General features: G+C 31.7%; 1 protein-coding gene across 1 annotated transcript in view; it reads left to right on the top strand.

Annotated features, from left to right (window-relative positions):
* Positions 1-17,478: 17,478 nt before the first annotated feature.
* The window catches only part of LOC122498796 (transcription factor Sox-11-like), a 44,646-nt gene continuing 38,615 nt past the window's right edge, over positions 17,479-23,509 (top strand). The window contains exon 1 of the mRNA XM_043606716.1: positions 17,479-17,538. The gene's annotated coding sequence lies outside the window, so the exon portion shown is untranslated. The remainder of the gene's footprint in view (positions 17,539-23,509) is intronic.

Here is a 23,509-nt window from a genome sequence, read left to right as displayed (position 1 = left end):
CTAGAAGTTTACCCATCGTATCTAGCAGGCATATAGGCCTGTATGATGAGACTTTATCTAGAGGTTTTTCACCTTTTCTCAGGAGGACTAACCTCTGTCGCTTCCAGTCGCGGAAGAACTCTCCTCTCTCAAGGCAAAGATTGAAGCACCGAAGCAGAATCTGGGGTGAAGTGTCGATTACCAACTTTAGGATCTCGTTACTTATCCCATCGATTCCAGGCGCCTTGCCTGTTTTCAATCTTTTGCCTGCTTTTTGCAGTTCACTAAGTGTGAAGAGTTCTTCCTCTTCGACTTTGCAAAAACTCCAGTCCCTTCTAAGGTATGGTTCTGCAGGAGGAAACAAAGAATTTATTATCTTTCTGACCCAATCGGGATTGTCCAGGCCGGGGGTCTTTTGCCTCGTCACTAATTTCTTAGTCACGATTTTAAAAGCCAGACCCCATGGGTCCTTATCGACTTCCTCGATTAGGTCCTTCCAGCTACGGCGTCGCGACCTGCGGATCTCTTTTTTGAGGCCCTTTTTCGCCTCCTTGAATGCCTCTTTCAGCAAGGGATCTCCCTTAGATCGGGTATATGTCCTTCCTGCTTTGAGGCATTCCTTTCTCAAGGTCTTGCGACTAGGAACATTCTGTCTCTTTCCTCCTTGTGTGTCTCCCATCGAGACTGAGAACTCAATGTACTGGTGGTCACTTGCGGTATATTCCTCAGAGACCCGCCAGTCGCTTATGCGGCTAAATAGTTTAGTTGATGCGATCGTTAGATCTATAATTGATCCGATCGCACCTCGTCTAAACGTCCATGTATTGCCTCGGTTTACAGCCAATAAGTCGTTTCTGGAGATCATTTCTCCAATACAAATTCCTCTCTTGTCGAGTCTCGTCTCACCCCACTCTGGCGACTTTGCGTTAAAATCGCCAGTGATGATGACATCCAGCCTGGATTCTGTGAGGCTCGCTTCTAGGTCTTCGATATTGGCTTCGAAGTTTGTCAGTGGGTCGTTGGGTGAAAAGTAGCAGCTATACATACGTATATTAGCCACCTCTATCCACACGAACCCACTGCTCGTCTCCAGAAACTTGTCAACCCGCAATTCTGGGTTGCACAGCTTTATGGCGGCTCTCTTCGCCTTATCCTGATACCAAGGGGCGAGGTCGCTTCCTTGATACTGCTCACTGCAGAACAAGATATCGACCTCATTTTCCCTTGCTGTTTGCATTAGGAGCAGCTGTGCATCCTTACTTGTATGCAGGTTGACCTGCAAAAATTTTAAGGATTTGCCCTTTTAATCTTTTGCAGTTCTTCCCTGTAAACCGGGCAGGCTCTCTTTCCGGACTCATGATCCGTTTCTGGCTTCCCCAGGTCCAAGCAAGTAAGGCACTTCGGCTTAACGTTACAGCTCTTCGCGAGGTGACCCTCTCCGCCGCATCTCCGACAGTTTTTACTTCTGTCGGGGCCTTTGCAGGATAGGGTTCTTTGTCCGTAACCTAGGCACTTTTGGCACCTAGCTACTTCAACATGCTCGCGAATTGGAGCATTTATCCAGAGGATTTTTATTTTACCAAGCTTTAGCAAAGTGTTACTCTCTGCCTCTGTCAGACGTACCAGAGCAACCTTAGTTCCTCTGTAGCGCGGCAAAAGTCGACACTCCATCGTCAGGTCGGGTTTACACAGCTTTTCTCTCAGTGCTGAAGTCACCTCATCTTCTGTGGTGGCTTCATCCAAATCCCTAATCTCTAGAGACCTTCTATTTACTAGAGGTGTGACCTCAGCCTTGCCATGCAGGGCCGAAGACAGTGCATCTGCAAATTTTAAAGTCTCTCTACCCTTTTTCACTATCACGAGAACCTCCTGTTTAAAAGTTCTCCTGATTTTCCGGATCACGGTACCCGTATCTTCTGGGTTTACCTTTGCTTTTATCAGCGGCAAAATACCCTCATACAACTTTGGGTCTCTTGCCGTGATTTTAACGGCTTCCGTGCTCCTTAGCTTCAAAGGGGGCTTCGGAAACTCTTTTTTCTCACCTGAGGGCTTTTCTTTTGGAGCCCGTTTCTTTTTGTTTTTAACAACTTTGAAGCCGTCCAAATTGTCCGCTCCGTCTTTCATGACTGTCGCAGCATACGACTTGCTAGGACTATTTGAGGGCGCTTCTTTAGTTCCAACTAGCGACTCCGAACCAAGCTGTGGAGCGTCCTTCCGCTTAATTCTTTTCCCGCCTTGAGTCACCCGTTGTGGGCTCGCATCTGGGCTTGCACCTTCCCTGGGGCGTTTATTAACGCCTTTTGCCTTATTAGCGCATGTCGTTGCGCCGTTCAGAGCTGCAGTAGTGCTCTCTGTCTGCTGTGGAGCTCCCTCAGTTGGATGTTGCGGCTCTTGGTCTTTGAAAGGCTGGGGGATAAAACGTAAATTCTTACAGATTATATCGAACGCACTTTCCAAAACCGTCACGCCATCCTGGATGTCACGACTGACGTTTTTCTGGCGCTTGAATCCTTGGCGCAAGCTTTTAAAAATTCCCGGAATAGCCAGGAACTGGTCTGAGACATTTGTCTCATATATTATCGGCTTATTATTGTTTTGGCCCCCCCCAAAATCCGTGGGGCCTGCGGCGGTGTTCGAAGAGACACTGTCGGGAGTATTGTCCCCTTTCGGGGTTCCTCCTTGGGGTAATTCATTGATATTATGATTCATAATCATATTTTTTTTTGGTTTTAGAATCAGGGTACCACCCTGTTGGTTGTCCTTTAGTGAAAAGCCCCGCCACCACGGCAAGGTCTACCGAACATATCCAAGATATAACCAAAAATAAAAATTATAATTTATTAATAAAATATCAAACATTGTATTATTTTTTGAAGAACAATTTTTATTTAACACCTTCAAAATAAAACTGATAAATAGTTAACGCCGTACAGACGTAATGGATCGTAGTGACGCGACGTGGCGGATTTGTTACTGCTCGTTCAAAGTCGGTTAATTCAGGCAAGTCTCATTCGTTCAACTTCGGCAAGTTTCGAAAATTCTCGTCAATCTTTTCTTATCATTTTTCGTGCATTTTCATATGAACTTTATCAAAATTTAAAACTATTACGAACTTAAATAGAATTCTAACTACGGAGTTTGAAATATTTGCTTATAATATTTCTTAACCCTTTAAGGCCCAGCGGTTTCGATTGAAACCACTTGTGTTCGAACATTCATAACTTTGTCTAAAATTAATCAATTTTTCAGTTCTAAACGCCAAAGATCCACAAATTTATATTACTTTAAAAAAAAAAATATAGTGCAATAAATTTACAACAATCTTATAATTATAATTATAATCTTATAATTATTATTTTTATTATCTTATTATTATTATTTTTTATCTTATTATTATTTTATTTTATTCTATTTTTTTTATTATTTTTATTATTATTATCTTTATTATTATTATTATATTTATTTATTATATTATTATTTATTATTATTATTTATTTATTTTTATTTATTCTTTATTATTTTTTTATTATTATCTTTTTTTTTTTTTTTTTATCTTTTTTTCTTTTTTTTTATTATCTTTTTTTTTTATTATTATCTTTATTATTATCTTATTATTATTATTATTATATTATTATTATTATTATTATTATTATTATTATTATTATTATTATTATTATTATTATTATTATTATTATTATTATTATTATTATTATTATTATTATTATTATTATTATTATTATTATTATTATTATTATTATTATTATTATTATTATTATTATTATTATTATTATTATTATTATTATTATTATTATTATTATTATTATTTTATTATATTATTATTATTTATTATCTTATTATTATTATTTCTTATAATTATTAATCTTATTATTATTATTTATTATCTTTTTTTTTTTTGCTTAGGGAATTTTGGGAAATCTGCCTACAGATACCATGGATTCCGCACTCCAAGGTTATGTGGGGTTGGTGTGATAAAACAAAAGGAAATATAAAAAAAAATAAATATATAAAATAGAAAATTTAATAAACTGGCGACCTACTGCCAGCCCGACCCACTAAAACCCGTAACCCTTCTTCTGGAGCCCTTTACCCTCCCTCGGAACTGTCGTAAGACTTTAGCCTTCGAGGGTTGCGCTCCAACTCTGTCGCCAATGCGACTTTTTGCCTTTCTCTGCGGTTATCCTGCGTCTTTAGTTAAAAATTTAAAACTATTTAAATAAATAAAATAAATAATTAAAAATTATTCGCTCCTTTTAATATTCTTTATTTACTTTTAGTCCTTGCGAGAGTCTTCTTCGCCTCCTCAAGGGCCGTCCTGAAGACTCCGCATCCTCCACTTCCTGCAACATGGGTGGTTGACACCTTATTGCCAATCTTTTCCCTGCACAAAAAGCAACTTGAGTTGTTTTTACAGTTGGAGAACCTGTGACCGGCCTCACCGCACTTAAAGCACGCAGCCGATCTGTCCTCCTTCTGGCATTTGGCTCCAATATGGCCGTATCCCAGGCATCGATGACACCGGACGACCATTACTCTTCTTTTGATTGGGCAACACATAAAACCAATTTTTACGTGTCCCAATTTCTCCAGCCTGTTCGCCTCTTCCAGGTTGGTGACCACAACCGCGAGCTTCATCCCTCGGCGGTTGGGTCCTAAGACCGTCACTCTCCTGTTTACTGGCTTACCCATTGCTTCAGACAACACTTGTTGCACCTCAGCTTCTTGTGTAAGGCAATCCAAATCACGGATCTCGAGTGTAACTCTTCGATCCAATGACTGCACCTTACCCATGCTTCCAACCGCCTTGGTGACCTCAGCGGTGAAAACGTCCTTATCGGAGTCTCCTCTGAACTTAATCAGAAGGTCCCCCTTGTTTGTAGCTTTTGCTGCTACTATTCTTGTATGGCTGTCCTCTGGGTTGACCTCTTTGCGAAGCTTACCCAGAACGTCAGCATACGTCAATCCTTCACCGACTCGGATTAGAACTGTGGATCTTTTTGACCCAATTCTTTCCAATTGAGGAATCTTTGCATCTGGTACTTCCGTTTCCATTGGAGGAGCTTCCTCCTTCTTCCTCTTATCGGTTTTGGTTCGAGTCTCTTCTGGACTGTCACCCTCTCTCTTCCGTTTCTGAGCATCTCTTAAGACGCTTTTGAGATTACGCCTATAGAAACGCTCTCTCTCCTTCTTACGGTCCTTGCGGTTGCATTCCGCACCGCTCGCCAGCCCGACCCACTAAAACCCGTAACCCTTCTTCTGGAGCCCTTTACCCTCCCTCGGAACTGTCGTAAGACTTTAGCCTTCGAGGGTGGCGCTCCAACTCTGTCGCTAATGCGACTTTCTGCTTTTCTCTGCGGTTATCCTGCGTTAATAGTTAAAAATTTAAAACTATTTCAATATAAAGCGGAATTAACAGCACAACAATAATTAAAAATAACAAATGTGTAATTAAGTGTAAAAAGTCAGAAGATAAAATTATTTTTTATCTTATTATCTTATAATTATCTTATAATTATATAATCTTATCTTATTATCTTCTTTATCTTATTATTATCTTATTATTATATTATCTTATAATTATATAATTTTTTTATTTTTATTTTTGTTTGTTTGTTTTTTTTTATCTTATAATTATAACTATATTTTTTTAAAAAATTAATTAATTAGCTTAAAAATCGTTACTCGGGAGTTTGTAGGGTCGCTGATTACGAATCCGATGTCAGTTTTTCAAAATTCGATTTTCAAGCCAATTAATTTTTTTTTTTAAATTCGGCTGCCATTCTGGATTCGCTATTTTGAATTTTGAAAAACTAACATCAGATTCGTAATCAGCGACCCCAAAAACCTGCAAGTGGTAATTTTCATGAGCCTAACTCAATTTTCAAATATTTTTATCCGCCATATTGGATCTGCCATTTTGAATTTTGAAAAACTAACATCAAATTCGTAATCAGCGACCACACAAACCCCCGAGTAACGAATTTCAAGTGAATCGGAAGAAATTTTAAAAAAGTCGTCCGCCATATTGGATCCGCCATTTTGAATTTTGAAAAACTAACATCCGATTTGTAATCAGCGACCACATAAACCCCCGAGTAACGAATTTCAAGTGAATCCGGTGAAATTTTAAAAAAGTTGTCCGCCATATTGGATCCGCCATTTTGAATTTTAAAAAACTAACATCAGATTCGTAATCAGCGACCTCAAAAACCCTTAAGTATAGAGTATGACGAAAATCGCATCACTTAAAAAAAGTCGGGCCTTAAAGGGTTAAAGAGCGTATCAGAATTTGACATTTCGAGTTTTAATACAATCATTTTGAATTTTGTGAAAATTATACTAAATTATCTTTTCAAATATATTATATTTCCTTATTTTACTTCTAAGCATTCTTAAAAGTAGTAACGAAAATCCTTACCATACCAAAATGTTCTACACTTGTAACTAAATATACTAAAAAGTGACCCTAAAATATTAAATATTGTAACAAAGTTTCTTTCAGTGTAAAAAGTTAGACTGCTTTAAAAAATATTTTTAAATATAATAGGGAAATATAGTCGAGGTCGGCCCACCTTTTGACTTTTGTTTATAACTTTTTTTTAAAAATGAATTTGGACAATTGAAGTATATTGTTGGAAAGTCCTGTTTAATAGGAACATTTTTTCTGTACAAAGTAAATTGATTGGTTTTAAAATGAAAAAGTTATAAAGATTTTAAAAAAAAATTTTGTAGTCCAGGTTGGTCGTTACAGTCAAGGTCGGTCCATGTTTAAAATTCAAAGGGCATTAATCGTTAAAAAATAAAATAACATGTTTGGAGTTACGGAAAATTGATTCTTTATTGTTTACAGCTTGTAACTTAATGAAATAATAAAAATAAACAATATAAAAAAATAAATATAAATAAAAAAAAAAATTTACACGGAAATATTAATAAAATTAAATAAAAATATTAATAAGATTATCAATTATATTATGAGTTATTCAGAATTGCAGTTTTTGCAAATGAAGTAGCTCGTCCTCATCTTTGCACATTTTAAACACAAAGTGGCCGACCTTGACAGAAAGTAACATTACCGAATTGTTGTAACCATAAAGAAATACGTTTCGGGATTCGATTTTTCACTTTGTTTTTCTTTCAACCATAAGTCCCACAAAATTTCTGCATGCTTGCCTTGACGATTCAATTTTTTTTATCTTTTATTAATGGTTTTTCACATGATGCACAAAACTTTTTTTGAGCTTTTTTTGTACCGACGTCACAGAAAACAAAATTTTCGATTCTCCGAAAATGTACACTCAATAACATATATGCTTTCCTTCCGGTTTGGACAACTTTTTGAAAAGTGGTGTTCCTTCTATAAGAATGTTTTAAGTCTATGAACTTAAACCATAGACTTAAGCCATAGACTTAAAACATTCTTATAGAAGGCACACCACTTTTCAAAAAGTTGTCTAAACCGGAAGGAAAGCATTAAGCATATATGTTCTTGAGTGTAATTGAACAAAAAGTTAGGTTTCACTAAGACAAGCTTCGACAATCATGCGCGTAGGTGGCGCTAGTGAAATGTCCAAAAAATCGCGAATGGCCTACCTAGACAGTGGTCCAACCTCGACTATACTCCTCTATTTTTTTTACAAAATTTATATAATTTTATTATTCGGTCTAAAATTTTCAAAAAATTGTTGTTGCCGAGGCCCCCTGTAAAAACAATACAATAAAATCATATAAATAAACACATGTACATAGATCACGTTTGTGCTTAGATTAAGTGGTTTTAATTGTATTTAAGTGGTACAAGTAAAGTTTAGATTAAAATAAAAAAAAATCCTATAACCATACGGGCCGTACTATAAAATTATTAATTAGATTTCTTTCGCTTTTCTTTAACCATCCAATACTTGCGCATGTATACTAAAATCATCCTGCTTTACTATGTACTATATACACATATACACAACAATAAAAAAAAATTTAATCACTTAGTAAACATTTCTTGGCAAAAGTTGATATTTAAACGATTAAAACATTCAAAAGATTGACTTTTTGGACAGAGACCAACATTTTAAATCGGCAATAAATTTCCCCCGCGACGATCACTTTTCCCTTGAGATTTCCAACAAATTTGAATATCAACTTTTGAATAATGATCAAATGGAAAATAAATTTTATCTCTCGCCTGGTTCATGACAGGAAGTTTACTCACGCGGATCTGTTGTTATTATTATTTTTAATTTATCACACACACAAAAAAGAAATTAATATTTATTATTTTATTTACCTATTTAGTTTTGACATTTCTTCAATAATCTAATTAAAATTCTAATTAAATTTAATTGCCTTTTTTTAACTCATAAATTACAATGTATGTAAATTTAATTAAATTTTTTTTATTTAAATTTTTTTGTGAATCGAATTTTTTTTTTCTAAAATTGTTTAGCATTTTATTCTAATTATTGAAAAAAAAATTTTGCACAATTTTTTTGAAATTTTTTTTTAATTTTTTGAACAAATAAGAAAAATTGATTTTATTCGACCTCAATTTTTTTCCAATATATGGGTGATTCTCCGCGTAGCGCACAATTTAGATTTTACTATTATTGATAAAATTTTTTTTAAATTAAGTAAAAGTCGATATAGAATTTTAAAGTTTAACATTCAAGAACGAACTATTCGTGGTGGGCTAGACAAAATAATTGTAATTTTCTTTTTTACAATAAACACCCATGTAAAGTTGATTACACCATGACGGTCTGATTCGACCATGACGCACAAGAAAAACTAATTTTTTAAGCAAATTATTATCGATTTCAAAAATTCTTTTTTCCACGTCTTTTGTTTTCACTAACCTTAGACTACTAAACTTGTTTTGACGTAAAATATAAATATTTATTTATTTTATTGCAAATTAAAAATATATTATGATTCGACCATGACGATTCTGTGACTTCCTATGCAACTTTCATGCTTGTAACACATATAAATCAGAAAAAAAAATTTTTTAAATTAATTTCTCTTTTAATAATTGATTTAGGAGAGTTTATTGCTGCTTTTTATGAATGTTGAGCAATTTTTCGATTTGATTGTTTATGTAAATTATGCAATTTTACAAAGTGATTATACCATGACGCGAAAACGAGGGACAAGAAATAACTACAAAAATATTAAAAAATAAATATTTTTTCCACAAGTGTTTTGTTTTTTTCAATTCTACTAACTTAGACAACAAGAAAATGTCAATATTCATTATATTTATTATTATATTTTACTAAAAAAATAACATTTTATATATGAAATGTTAGTAGGGACTGATTACACCATGACGTTTTAGCACCATAAAACAGATTTTTAAGCAAAATTATAAACTTTTAAATAAAAACGACAATAGACTTTTATTTGTCATCATGGAAACTAATTTTCCACGTTGAATTCATTACAATATATGAAACTGATTTCTTAAAAAACACGAGGGACATTAAATTTTGCGCTACGCGGAGAATCACCCATATATTCTTCACATTTTGTGATATATAGGAATTTGTTATTTTTGGTTCGAAAATATTCTGAAAATTTTCTGAAGATTCATGAATAAGTGAGTGTCATATAATTTAAAAATAAAGACGAAGGAATTTTGAGTTGAATGACTATTGTTAAATGGCATTTGAGCGTGAAGCATTTTTAAATTATCTTAAATTTATAATAATAATTACTACAACAATATAATTAAAAAATAATAATAAATAATGCTAAATAATAAATAACTTAAATTTACGTAATAATCATAAACAATAATAAAAATAATAACAATAAATAATAAAAAATTGAGTAATAATAATAATAAAATGATATTTTTTTAATATCAAAGTGATATTTTTGACAACGAAAATAATCTTGAATCATTCAATTAAATTGTAAACAATGGATAAACTGCTTTCAGTTGACTTTATGCAATATTAGCATCAATAATATTATCACTGCGCTGTTTATATTATTATTAATTATTATTGAAATACTAGCCAAACTATCCGCGCGCAAGCGCGCGGGAATGTTCTACTGAAATGTTTATTTTAAACAATTTCAACTTTAAAGTTTAAAGTTTAAAGTTTACAAAAAAAAATTTAACAAATTCGAACTTCCAATTTTTTTAAAATTCTAATAATTTTCCTCAATGGTCTCAATTTAAATAGAATTTACATTACTGGACCTAAACTATGGCTAAAACAATTCCAATTAATATCTGGGTCATAAAAATGAATTTAATTCACAATAATAAAAAAAAAATCCACAGCCGATAATCATGAGGAGGTGAAAAATTATTTTTTGAGCGAATTTTATCTTTTGTATTGCTTATTTTAAACAATATAAAGCCATTTTAATTTAAATACTTTTTAAAGAAATAATAATAACACACTGAAAATTTTTTTACTTGAAACAGCGATAATTTTCTCTAGAATAGCAAAAGTATTAATTGAAGCACTAAATTAAAAAATTAAATTAAATTAACATCAGATTTTGTACAGTCAAAATAACGCATTCAACATAGACATTAATTATCTCAAAACTTTACCAAATTCACCTCAGAAATCATTGAATCCGATAAATTAGAAAAAAGTCATACAATGGAAGTTCTATTTTGAATTTCTAAAATTTAATGTTATGTTTACCGCATTAGAAATAAATTTCAAGTAAATCCGATAAATTTTGTTACTTTCTTGTAGTACAATTGTAGTAAAATTGAATCTCGCAAAAATTGTTACATATTTTTATTTCAAAAATAATTTTGATTACGAACATTTAAATTATTCTAAAAATTATTCTAAAAATTGAAAAAATAATTATTTATTTAGCTTTTTAAACAAAGAATTACGCATCTTTCGAAACTAAAATAACTGTTAGTTATTTTTACAAATGAAGTTTTCCACAAGAATTCAATTATTTTAACTAATAACATTTTCATAATATTTATTATAGGGTAAGTGTGTTAATTGTGGCGGGTGCTCCAATTATGGCGACTTTGTAAAAAATAGAATTATTTACTATTTTAGAATAATATAGTTATTTGAAAATGATAGAAAAAGTTATTTTCGACCGTACTCGATATAATTGTACGAAAAGAAACACATTTGAACTATTATTGGTTTAATTATTTAAGTACAAAAATTGTGCCCCGCCATAATTGGCACATTTTCATTGAATGTGCGTGCTCCAGTTATGGCGCGCAACACAACCTCTAAATACACGTTATTTTCCCCGCCGTAATTGGCGCGCCGAAATTGACTCAACCGCGCCATAATTGACGTTTTTAATCCTAATTCTTATTGCTTTAATTTTGTTTAAATAATTAATTTTTATAAAGTTTTTATAAAAGTTTTATTATCTATATGACACGGGCTTTTAGTTTAATAAGCCATAAATTTACTTCTTTCATTATAATTTTTGAATTTTCTATTTCAAAGACGGCTAAACCAGAACCGCGCCATAATTGGCACACTTACCCTATATCGAAAAAATTAATTATTATTTAAAACAATGTTCATAAAATTCTTATGAAGAATTCAATTACTTTTAAAAATAACAAAATTTTGCACAGAAATCCAATTCTTTTTAAACATTTTAATAAACTTTTCCGCAATAATTCAATTATTTTCAAAAATAATAAAATTTCTCAAAGGAATTAAATTATTTTTGAAAATTTTAATTAAATTCTTAGCAACTATTCAATTATTATTATAAATAATTCTTCAAAAGAATTCAATTATATCGATAAATAAGAAGATTATTCCCGAAAGTTAATTTATTTTGAGGTATTTTAATAAAATTCTTTGCAAAATTCAATTATTTTCATAAATAACAATATTCATCACAATAATTCAATTACACAGGACCACAAATTTTTTTTCGGGAAAATATATATTGATAGCACTTCGTGTTCTATATACGTATTTTGACGCGCTGAATCCAAATCTGGGTCTACTTTTGCCCCAACACGTCACAGTTTCGAGATAAATTAAAATTTCTCCAAAAAATAGATCAAAAATAAAAAAATATATTTTCAAATTTTTATAGGGATGCAAGTTTTTCTCATAATTTTCTTCATATTTGTCAGAAATTTCAAGTTTATTTGTAAGAATTAACCCTTCATTGTTCTCTAAATATGTATTTAATGTTACAAATAGTGCAAGTAAATAAATAAAATATATTCAATATATTAATGACTTACTTCACAGGTTTTAAATACTACGAGATCTGATATTACTATCCGTTCTAATTAAAGTTAAACATTTTGTTCATAGATACAAAAATCTCAAGTATATTTAATTACATAGTATAACTTTATATAAATGGAAGTAACCATCTACTTAACGATTTTTTCCATTAATTTATTTAGTATTTTCTAGATATTATACAGATTTACAGGTGTCAATTCTCACAAACAAACATGAAATTTTCAACAGATGTAAACAAAATTATCAGAAAAATTTGTCTCTTTGTAAACGTTCGAAAATAATGGTAAAAATGTCTCTTTTTTGGAGAAATTTTAATTTATCTCGAAACTGTGACGTGTTGGGGCAAAAATAGACCCAGATTTGGATTCAGCGCGTCAAAATACGTATAGAACACATGTGCTATCAATGTATATTTTCCCGAAAAAAATTTTGTGGTCCTGTGTTATTTTTAAAAGTAATAAATTTCTTCAGGGAAATTCCATTATTTAAAAAAATTTTAATAAAATCGTTCGCAAGAATTCAATTATTTTCATAAATAATAAAATGTTTTTTAGGAATTCAATTATTTTCAAAAAAATTTAATAAAAATTTTACAAACTTTTCACAATTCAATGATTTTCAATATCTACTATTTTCATAAAATTTCCAAACAGAATTTAAATATTTTAAAAAAATTTTTCATGAATAATAAAAATTTTTCAGGAATTCAATTACTTAAATTAGAATTTGCGTAAAATTAGTCGAAAGAAATCAATTATTTAAAAATTTTTATAAAATTCTTCTCAAGAATGACATTATTTTTATAAATATTAGTTAAATTCTTTCATGAATATTAAAATTAATTGCAGGAATTCAATTTATTAACAGGATATAAGAAAAGATTTTTTTTTATTTACCGCCATGGAATGTAGAGCTATCGATAGAGAATTCGATATATCGATATATCTTAACTTGTCAAATTAAAGTTAAATATATTATTTTTTTTATTCTCAAGTTATAAAATTAAGATTTTTAATAATGTTATTCCTAGTAAATAGAATAAAATGATTAAACATTAGTTTAAAAATTAATACAGGATGTTTATCTTTAATTTACCACACTTTAAAGTGATTTTTAAGAAGGTGTCCATCTTGGGGCCACTTTTTTTCGGTCAAAAATTTTAACAATTAGAAAAAATGCTATAAAAAATGTTTAAGTTCAAAATAAAATTTTATCTCAGTGGCCATAAGTTACCTAATAAATTGTACTTTCATTTAGTATAAAACATTTCAACATATCTTATTCGGTTTGGATTTTAGAGCCATCAATCGAAGAGGTGTCCATCTTGGGGCCCTCTCCCCTAAATAATATTAAATTATGGACACCAACCTTTAGACTAAATGATAAAATTATTTAGTTAATTAAAAATTTAATTCAATATAATAGATTGTATATAGAATTAAATATTGAGAACAGGAATGCGTCTTGTAAATTCTACATAGGTACCTAACCGTTAAAAAGTTTGACATTAAAAAAAATAAAAAATGCCAATAACCCACAAAAATTAATTTTCAAGACAAGCAAATGAATGCAGAAAATTTGCTAACGGAAAGGAAACTTACGATTATTATAATGTATGTATTCATGTTTGGAGTGAAAACAAATATATTATATTTTAATTCAAGGTTCACAAACATTCCAATAAAAAATTAACTAAATTTTTCAGCTTTTATTATTATTATTAATTATTATTATTACTATTATTTTTGAAAAACAAATTTAGAATTATTAAGAAGCAGGTTTTTGTATTTTTGTATTTGTAATAAATAAAATAAATTGTAAATTGAAATTTTTTTTTGTAATTCCTTAGGGAACGTTTATAAACTACGTAGACCAATTTTTTGGAAATTTTAACCCCTCCCCCACGTAGACGCAATTACATGTATTAGCGCCATTTTTTCCTCTTATGGTAGACAATTGCTTGACCCCCCCTCCCCTTGAAGTGCTACGTAGTTAATGAACGTTCCCTTATCATCAAACTGAAAAATCCTCGAGTGACAAATTCTAATAAAATAAACTTTTTTTGTAAATATAAGCATTTTTTGATTAATAGAAATTTTGTCTTAAATTTGTATTATATTATTGGCTCAGGTGTGTAAGGCACTGGTTAATGGCTCGGTCGAGTGTTCATAACGGTCGTCAAATCGGGTACTGGATAGAATATCTAGTCGGAAACTAGCAAGTAAAACTAGCTGCTACCCCAGAAGTGTAAAATAAACGGATCCTCTTATAGATTTGTTATTTGTATTAATTATAACTATATATAAATTAAAATTATATTAGTTTTAATTATATCTCGTGTAGAAAATTTGTTCACTAGCTCTTTTACCTATCCTATCATTAATCTAACACGCACGCACGACACACTGCATTACCGACGCGATACCACACGGCGCTCTTATATACTAACTTCTCACTTTTTTCTGCGCTTGTGAGAATCGTTATAAATTAATATTCTATATTAATTCATCATCTTTTTAACAAAATTTTATCTTTAAATATTACACTGCAAAAAGAGGTGTCTTGGGTGGAGACGTTTTTGGTGTCTTAGACACGAAAAACGTCTCAAACCAAGACACTTTTGGTGTCTGAGACACCAAAAATGTCTCCGATCAAGACACCTCTTTTTGCAGTGATATACCTACTATTTCCATATACTTAAGGTCAATTTTTAAATTAACAAAGAATGTCATAATTTAATAAAAAATCACATTGAAAAAGATTAAAAAAACACTAAAAAATAATCTAAGCCCGACTCCGGGCATCTTTGACCAGAATTTAGCAAGGGTCTAACCAGTAATTTCTAATCTGAATTACCTCTCTAGATTTTATGCGTAATCTAGCTAGATATTTCTAGTCCGAATTTCCTCACAACCCGTGTAGAAATTTATCGTGGAAGTATATGAGAAACTGCTTAGTTGCGCTAGATTCTGTCCATGAACTTGAAGGGAAATCTGGGCAGAAGCGAACTAGGAATATGACGCTAGAAACATCTAGAATATATACAACCTGGCTGTCTAGTCTCTTTCTATTAAAATTTAACGTTTGTGGACAAATCCACGATATTAAAATATACCGTTCCTATAAAGGTTCAATTAGTACATTGCGTAACAAGTGTGAACTAGCGGCCTTTTTGGAACTCGTCTCCGGTGAGGGCGCCCTCACCTACGACTCGTTACGAAAAAGAAGCGCGAGTTCCAAAATGCCGCCACACGTGTTGCGCACGATACTTTTCATAACAAAATCATAAAAAGGCGTTGACACTGAAAAACATATATAACTGAAAAGAATGTTGAGAAACGCATACATAAGATTCGGAACACAGAACCACTGTCAAGCGTACTTACTAGCTGATCGCGCGGGGGGGTTCGGGGGGTCTCCCCCCGACGGGGTCCAGGGGCGGAGGCCCGGTCAGGGGGTTCGGGGGGCGAAGCCCCCCGACTACGAAAAAACCAACTCAAAAGAATAATAATAATATTCGACATTTCAAAGAATCGCATTTTATAATACCCCAAGCCACCGGACGCGTCGGGGGGCGCAGCCCCCCGAAACCTAGTCGTGTACTTCGACGTATTAATAAAAATAATATCATTAAAGAATAAAAACAGAATTTTTCACACGAGTGATCACGAAAAGGAGGTTAGAAACTCTCAGTATTTGACAGATACTGTGTTGCTGCTGTAAGACACGGTAAATGTAGTTAACTGAACGAAAACATAATCACGCCTCTTCTGGACGGAATTGCAACTACTCGAGCGTTACAAAAATACTCGAACAAGCACAAACAAAGCTCTTTTTTGAACTGAACTGTCATTCGCAGTATTTTCGTAACTACGTACTAAAAATAATAACTGTACATTGGCCTACGGAGAGAAAAATAGCGCCATTTTTATGATTGCGTTATGAAAATTTATATACGTTAATAATAATGAACATACATATTATGTATATGGAAGCGTTAACAAATGATGTCACGCTTTAGGGGGTAGGGGGGGTCTTACTAAACGTGACACAATGTATTTTTCTCATATGAAATTGCAAAAATTGCGTGACAGGGGGGGGGGGTTCGAAAATCTCCAAAAATTGCGTGACATCATTTGTGAACGCTCCCTATTTAAAAAATCTTTATTATTACAAATAAATTACAAAACTATTTGTTACATATGACAATTTTTCATTCCAGTTAGATTATTATATTTCACGTACATGTTATTGTTGTCTAGTTGATCATCTAAATTTTCAGAGTTGATATCTGGATAACTAATGTATCAAAAATAACTTTCTCCACATCTTTCTATGACCCTTCCAATCTTTGGAACTTGTTAATATACTATTCCTAGAGTTCAATAAGAAGATTTATCAGTAAATTTCTTTACAAATGACACTGATTAACAAACTTTTCTTTAACAATTTCTGCATCACACACGCTGACACGCACAGCTATCGCGATCAGCTTATCCATTGCTGCCAACTGTCGCATGCACAGTAACACTGTCGTCTGCTACTACCACTGCTACCAACTTATAATATTGTTCAAAAATAGTCATGTTTGTAAAAAATGTCAAAAATAATAAAATTAATAAAAGCTTATTTCTTTTTCGAATCTAAAAACAGCACTGTAAAAAAAGAGCGTCTTGGTTTAAGAAGTTTACATGGTCACATTTTAGACGTTTATAAGCGTCTTATTTGCCTTCTAAAATGCATGTATTTGGAGGTTATGTTTTTCATTTAAGACGCCCAAATAAGACGCTTATTTACATAAGACGTTTATAAACGTCTAAGGCTGGAGTCCCATGGTAGCGTTTTGCGTTGCGTTTTGTAACTAGGCCATGAGTGCAAATAGAGTAAACATATATCTCTATCTCTCTCACTCATGGCCTAGTTACAAAACGCAACGCAAAACGCTATCATGGGACTCCAGCCTAAACGTCTTATTTTTCAACGCCATTTTTTGCAGTGAGGTAATCCATATAAACAATTAAAACTTCTTTACTATGTAGCGATATAAAGCATTCACGTATATAAAGGTATAGATATGTATATGTATTGTATAAAGTCTGAAAACTAAAATGGACAGTCGAGTGATGAGTAAAAGAGGTGTCGCTTGAATTCCCGAAATTTGACGTTTGCCCCCGAACTCTTATTCGGTTTTATATTAAAGAATAAGTGGGGAAATGTACAAACGTGAGTGACCGGGAGAATTAATACGCAAATTATAGTCGTGCGATTACGACGATCTTCTCGCCATTTTTAATGTCTCGCCGAGAATATTGAGGTATATATATATTAAAAATCTATGCGTTAATAAAAAATTAAGCGAAATGAAAGTGGTGAGAATTTTGTATAAAAGAAAAATATATATTCATAAAATTATTGTGTATTAATAAAGTGGCGGTTTTTACGTGAATGGCGAGGAGCTATCTATGAAAAGTCTTCCTTAATATATCCTTGACAACGAATTGTAATTTCAAAGATTGATCTCCCCAATTCCGTGCAAAAATTTACCACATCATGGAGATAAATAATCTAAATTCATCAATTCGTCAATCAAATATGTCTCATTGACTGGAAAAAGACTCAACATCACCTCGTCTCTCTACCTCAATCAAATCGCTCGACTAGAGGAGAGTACTTTCAAATTTGGTCCGTATTTTATTTATATATTTATTCTCATGAGAATTCAAATTGATCTTTTGAATAATTGCGCATTATATTTATTATCGACTCGAGTTTTATTGTTATGTATGTGTGTGTTTGTGTTATATGTGTTGAGGAATGAATAATTGAACTTTTTATATTTATTGTAAATTATTTATGACTGGATTTTAATAATTATAAAGCTTGATTTCTATTTAATTTAATAAATCATATATTTCTCGATTCATTTTGTGATTTTTTTTAATTAAATCTTTGATTTTCAAAATTAAATCTATTTTATTCAATTTTGCTTTATATATTCATTTCATGTGTAATTTCGATTTCAATATTAAAAATATTTTAATGGTTACAACTATTATCTCAAAGTCTTGATCTTAATGAGAAAAAATATAATTTTTATAACATTTTTATAACCTATAATCTGTCTTTAAATTAAAGAATAAATTATCCAAATATAGTTCTAAAACCTTTACATTAAATGCAACTGTAATTTTTACAAGGATTTATATTTCTTAAAAGTTCGTTTCAAAACAGAAAGAATTTGTATTACATACGCAATAAAGGTAGAAGATTTGGTATGCTAGCTAGTTACAATAACGAATTTAGTGACACCTACTAGACGGACTTGTTCTAATTCCTTATGTAGGTAACCTAGACAGCATCACGATAATTTTACTAGGCAGTCTCCATATCGAGAGAAATGAAGGGTAAACTGTGTAAAACTGTACATTAACTTTACGGGACCAGGACAGTTATTTAAGAATAAAATTCCACGACAAAAACTGTCTAGCTGTAGGCAGTTCTAGTCAGATTTTTCCAAACTAGCTATTCTAGTGTGATTCTAATCAGAATCCAAGATTTGGTAGGGACACGTAGGGAAATTTCTTTATGGGCTGATAAATCTTAAAATATTAGTCTTAAATTACGCGAAGGAAAAATTACGGACTTTCAATAAAATTAGCAAATGAAAGGAAAAACAAAAAATATGCTTAGCTTTTTCGTATTTGCAGCGTAGATGCAGAGGAGCCTGGACACTTCAAAAATTGATATGCTCCATCGAAACTGACACTGAAACAGAAATTAAAAGAGAGGATTAAAAACAAAAACAGCTGCCAAGTTGTACATTTTTATAATTTTGGTGTTCATTTCATGAACACTTTGCTTCCCCATACACGGAGAGACTTTTAGTTAGAAAAATTACTTTATCGTATTTCGATATTTCTAATAAAACGTAAGAATTTAGGGATAATCGAGGTATAGTTAGAAGAATTCTAATAAAGATTATGAAAAGACATAGTCAACGTCACTTTTGGTAATAAGTCTCAAAGTTTTTTGAATCTTTTCTAAAGCTTTATACTAAAAGTGAAGATCAGGTGACGCTACATATATATAGCATATACAGGGTAGGGGTATACAAAATGCGTTACTATAGGCACGTGTATACTTATATAATACATATGTATATAAATATATACATGATTTATTATAATATTATTACACAATTCAATTGTTTAATCACTAATAACTTTTGAAACGTTTTTAACAAAATACTTTCAAGACGATGATGACGCTCGGTTGTTTGCTGAGTGTTCGCCTAACTGCGCCTAACATTAACTGGTCTTCGGTTGTGGACGGAACTGTTCGGAAACCTTCGTGAAAATATTCTAATAAAATTTTGTAAAAATTTAAACTGCTTACCATTTCAGAGCGTGTTAGTATTGAAAATAATACAGTATATAAAAATTTTTTACATTTAATAGTATTCAAAATAGTGGGTTTACAAATAAAAATATCAGAATGTATTATAAATACACGGAGAGAAATTTATAGTAGTGGGTAACATAATTGTGGTTAGGGTGACCATCTTTAATGCTACGTATACAGACAGCTATCTAGATAGTCACCTTTACCATCAATATCATCAGAAGTAACATCTTGGTAGTACGGGGTAGCATAACTATATTTTTTTAGCATCTGTGATGGTTGGCAGTAGCATAATGATAGTATCGTGTAACATCATCTTTTTAACATCAAAATCTGACTATCCATTTCTCTCAGTGTAAGTTCCATATTCTCGTATTTGCAATTGTCTTAACATAAAATGATATTCTTTCTAAACTTTTATACTAACTTCTGTTCCCTAAAAATTACAATAGTAGATAAAAAAATAACACTACTTATATTATTATAATAAGAACTATCATCATCGTACCTCGATTATCCCTAAATTCTTACATTTTATTAGAAACTAGCAGAGCTACGCGCGCGCGATATTTCTGTTTCTGTCTTATGATACTCAAGACCTTATTTTATTGTGTGTATATAAAAATGTGACTAAGACCTTATGATCCGTTTTTTTCTTCTTCTGAAATATTGGAAAAAGATTACAATTTTTTTTGAAGAATTAAAAAAACATAAAACACGAAAACCAAAAATTAAATTTATCACACTGAGCTATATTGTAAAATGTTTATAAAACGTTAAGGCAATTACAGATTTTCTCAAGATAATAGAAAGGTTTTTTTGCAAATAGAATTAACATTACCAATTTGTTGAAATTTGTACCACTGTCAGATAAAAGTTTTTAAAAAATGTAGTTGAATTTTTTAGACCTGTGGGTACTTGTGAAAAAAGTTATAAGCGTCTTTGTTTTTAACTTTTAACATTGAGTTTTGTGGGAATTGAGTACATTTTCATACATATTTACTCACCACAAAGTACTTAACATTAAGAAATTAATAAAACATTTTTTAATACGAGACAGATATATAATGGTTAAATATCTGTTAAAAAAGTGTCATTAGGTACCTGTGAGAGTTGCAATAAATTAATTTGTAAAAAAATTTCATGTTTTATACGCAGTATATTAAACAGCTGTTTAAACATCTGGAAACATTGCACACAATTTTCTACTCAAAACTAAATGTAAACAAGTCATATTAAGCATTTGCAACACGACTTAAGAAATACTGTGTTGCCAGACGTTTCAAAGTACCAAGCAAGTCCAATTACAAAATAATGGTTTTTGTTTTGATTAGTTCAGTCAAGCGATAGATAAACTTTATATATATTAATATTATACATCAGAAGAATTATTTTATTGAAGTATTCTTCCTTTTTTGTCAAAACATTGACACCGAGATTTATTGATAGTCATGATATAAGTCGAGGTATAAGCCGTCCATAAACCACGAGGACAATTTTTTATTAATTGTTGACCCTCCCCCCATCCAATATGGAACACAAATTTTTACTTTAACGCTACAAACTTGGTGGGGAGTTGTTCCAAATGACTTTCAGATTCCAAATTTTCAAACCGATAAATCGTATCTGATCCTCTTTTCGAATTATCTCTTTTACAGATAGTCGGAAACTTGAAAAATGTATTATCCTAATGTGGAAAGCTTTGATTCAGAAGACTGCGGATTTTTCGTTATTAAAAATTTTATAGATAATTATGTTCATGATTTTGAGAAAAGTGGGGGTAGGAGAGAATGGGGCAAGACGGGGTACTTAAGGTTTAAAGCGCAAAAAATCGAAAATTATCGAAAATATATTTTATTATTTTATTTAATAACCATCTTTGGGAATCAGTCTTTAGTAATAACGGCGTACAAAGGCCATCTGTTTTTTAAAAAATCATAAAATTAATAATATGAAAAAATTGCAAATCTCCCCATCTTGCCCCACCGGCGCGGTACTAAAAAAGCAACCTATTTCTATCGACAAATTTTACAAGTAAAGGTTGTATCTTCATCTTCGTCATCGACACCATCACAACTGCACAAAGCCCATTAGCCGCAAACAGAACAAGCAGCTCAGCTTTCATTTGAGTCTAAATAATAACCATTACAATAAAGACAAGGTGTATTTTCCACTTTACCATCCCTAATTAATGATTTAACCTGACAAGCTTTTTTCTTTTTGGTCACTCTTATTTTATTCAGTCTTGATTTTAGTAGTTTTCTTAACTTCTCTTATTTCTCTTTTTTTTGCTTAATTTGTGAACCCCGTCTTGCCCCACTCTCCCCTACCCCATCTTGCCGCACCTACGAAATTGAATAAAACGATTAATTACTACAATTTACGATTCAACAAAGAAAAAACATATGCTTCCCTTCTTCTGTAACCCTTGCCAGTTATAAAAAATTTTACATAGTTCATTAACTGTTATTATTAAATAATAAACACCTCCTAAAAAAAGTGAAAAAATCACAAGAAAATCGTCGAAAACAGTTTTTTTAGTAAAACAGATAAAAAATTTGTTCTCATGGCTTTTAGGTTTTGTAAACAAGAAACTATAGTCTCGGTGCAGTATTATGTAAAATATAATCGCAATTGGTTAATTCGTTTGTTAAATAGGGCCGGTACCCCGTCTTGACCCACTCTCCCCTACCCAACGGGAAGTTGCCAATGTTAACGATTGGTTCAATAATGGGCCATGCTTGGTGCCCAATGGTTTTTTCTTGGCAAAACAATTGGCAACCATCATTGGACCACCAATGGTTTAAACTTGGGATGATCACGCTACTGCCAATGATCGGTAGCCAAGCATCGGGCCAATATTAGTTGCCAAGGAATTGCCAAGGAAACAAAATCGATTTTCAAAAGCTTGATTTTTTATTGGCAGCCAACAAAAAACCAAGGTTTTAAAAATTGGTTTTTTTTAATTATTAATTAAAATTTATTTTTCAAAAATTTATTTTTTAAAAATATATATTTTTTTAAATTAATAGAACATATTAATTTAATTTGTCACCTCTGGTAAAACAAAAATGAAAGACTGATAAATTCCCTCACTTTATATCTTACAGTGGAGGGATAACTGTGAATGTCTTTGCGAGAGAGGAGCAGGTACTTATATAGAGCCAGTGAAACAGGTCACAAGCGAGAAAAAATCACTAGCATGCACTCTGGCGGCGCTTGTCAGAACTGTTTTCTGGCGCGCATGCATATCCTGACGTTATCGACACAGCGCTTGGCAACCAACGTTGCGCCACTTCCGACAAGCGCCGCCAGAGTGCATGCTAGTGATTTCTTCTCGCTTGTGACCTGTTTCACTGGCTCTATATAAGTACCTGCTCCTCTCTCGCAAAGACATTCACAGTTATCCCTCCACTGTAAGATATAAAATGAGGGAATTTATCAGTCTTTCATCTTTGTTTTACCAGAGGTGACAAATTAAATTAATATGTTCTATTAATTTAAAAAAATATATATTTTTGAAAAATATATTTTTTTAAAATTAATTTTTGAAAAATATATTTTTTGAAAATAAATTTTAATTAATAATTAAAAAAAATCAATTTTCAAAACCTTGGTTTTTTGTTGGCTGCCAATAAAAAATCAAGCTTTTAAAAATCGATTTTGTTTTCTTGGCAATTCCTTGGCAACTAATATTGGCCCGATGCTTGGCTACCGATCATTGGCAGTAGCGTGATCATCCCAAGTTTAAACCATTGGTGGTCCAATGATGGTTGTCATTAATGTTCCAATAATGGAACGGAGTTCGCCAAGCATGGCCCATTATTGAACCAATCGTTTACTTCCCATTGGGTATAAGTCCCAAAAATTACTTTTTAGCAGTT

This window comes from Leptopilina heterotoma, unplaced genomic scaffold (assembly GCF_015476425.1).
Source record: "Leptopilina heterotoma isolate Lh14 unplaced genomic scaffold, ASM1547642v1 Lhet_100, whole genome shotgun sequence".
NCBI classification, from domain to species: Eukaryota; Metazoa; Arthropoda; class Insecta; order Hymenoptera; family Figitidae; genus Leptopilina; species Leptopilina heterotoma.
The sequence above is the reverse complement of the archived record's forward strand: the minus strand, read 5'-3'. Positions and strand labels throughout refer to the sequence as shown.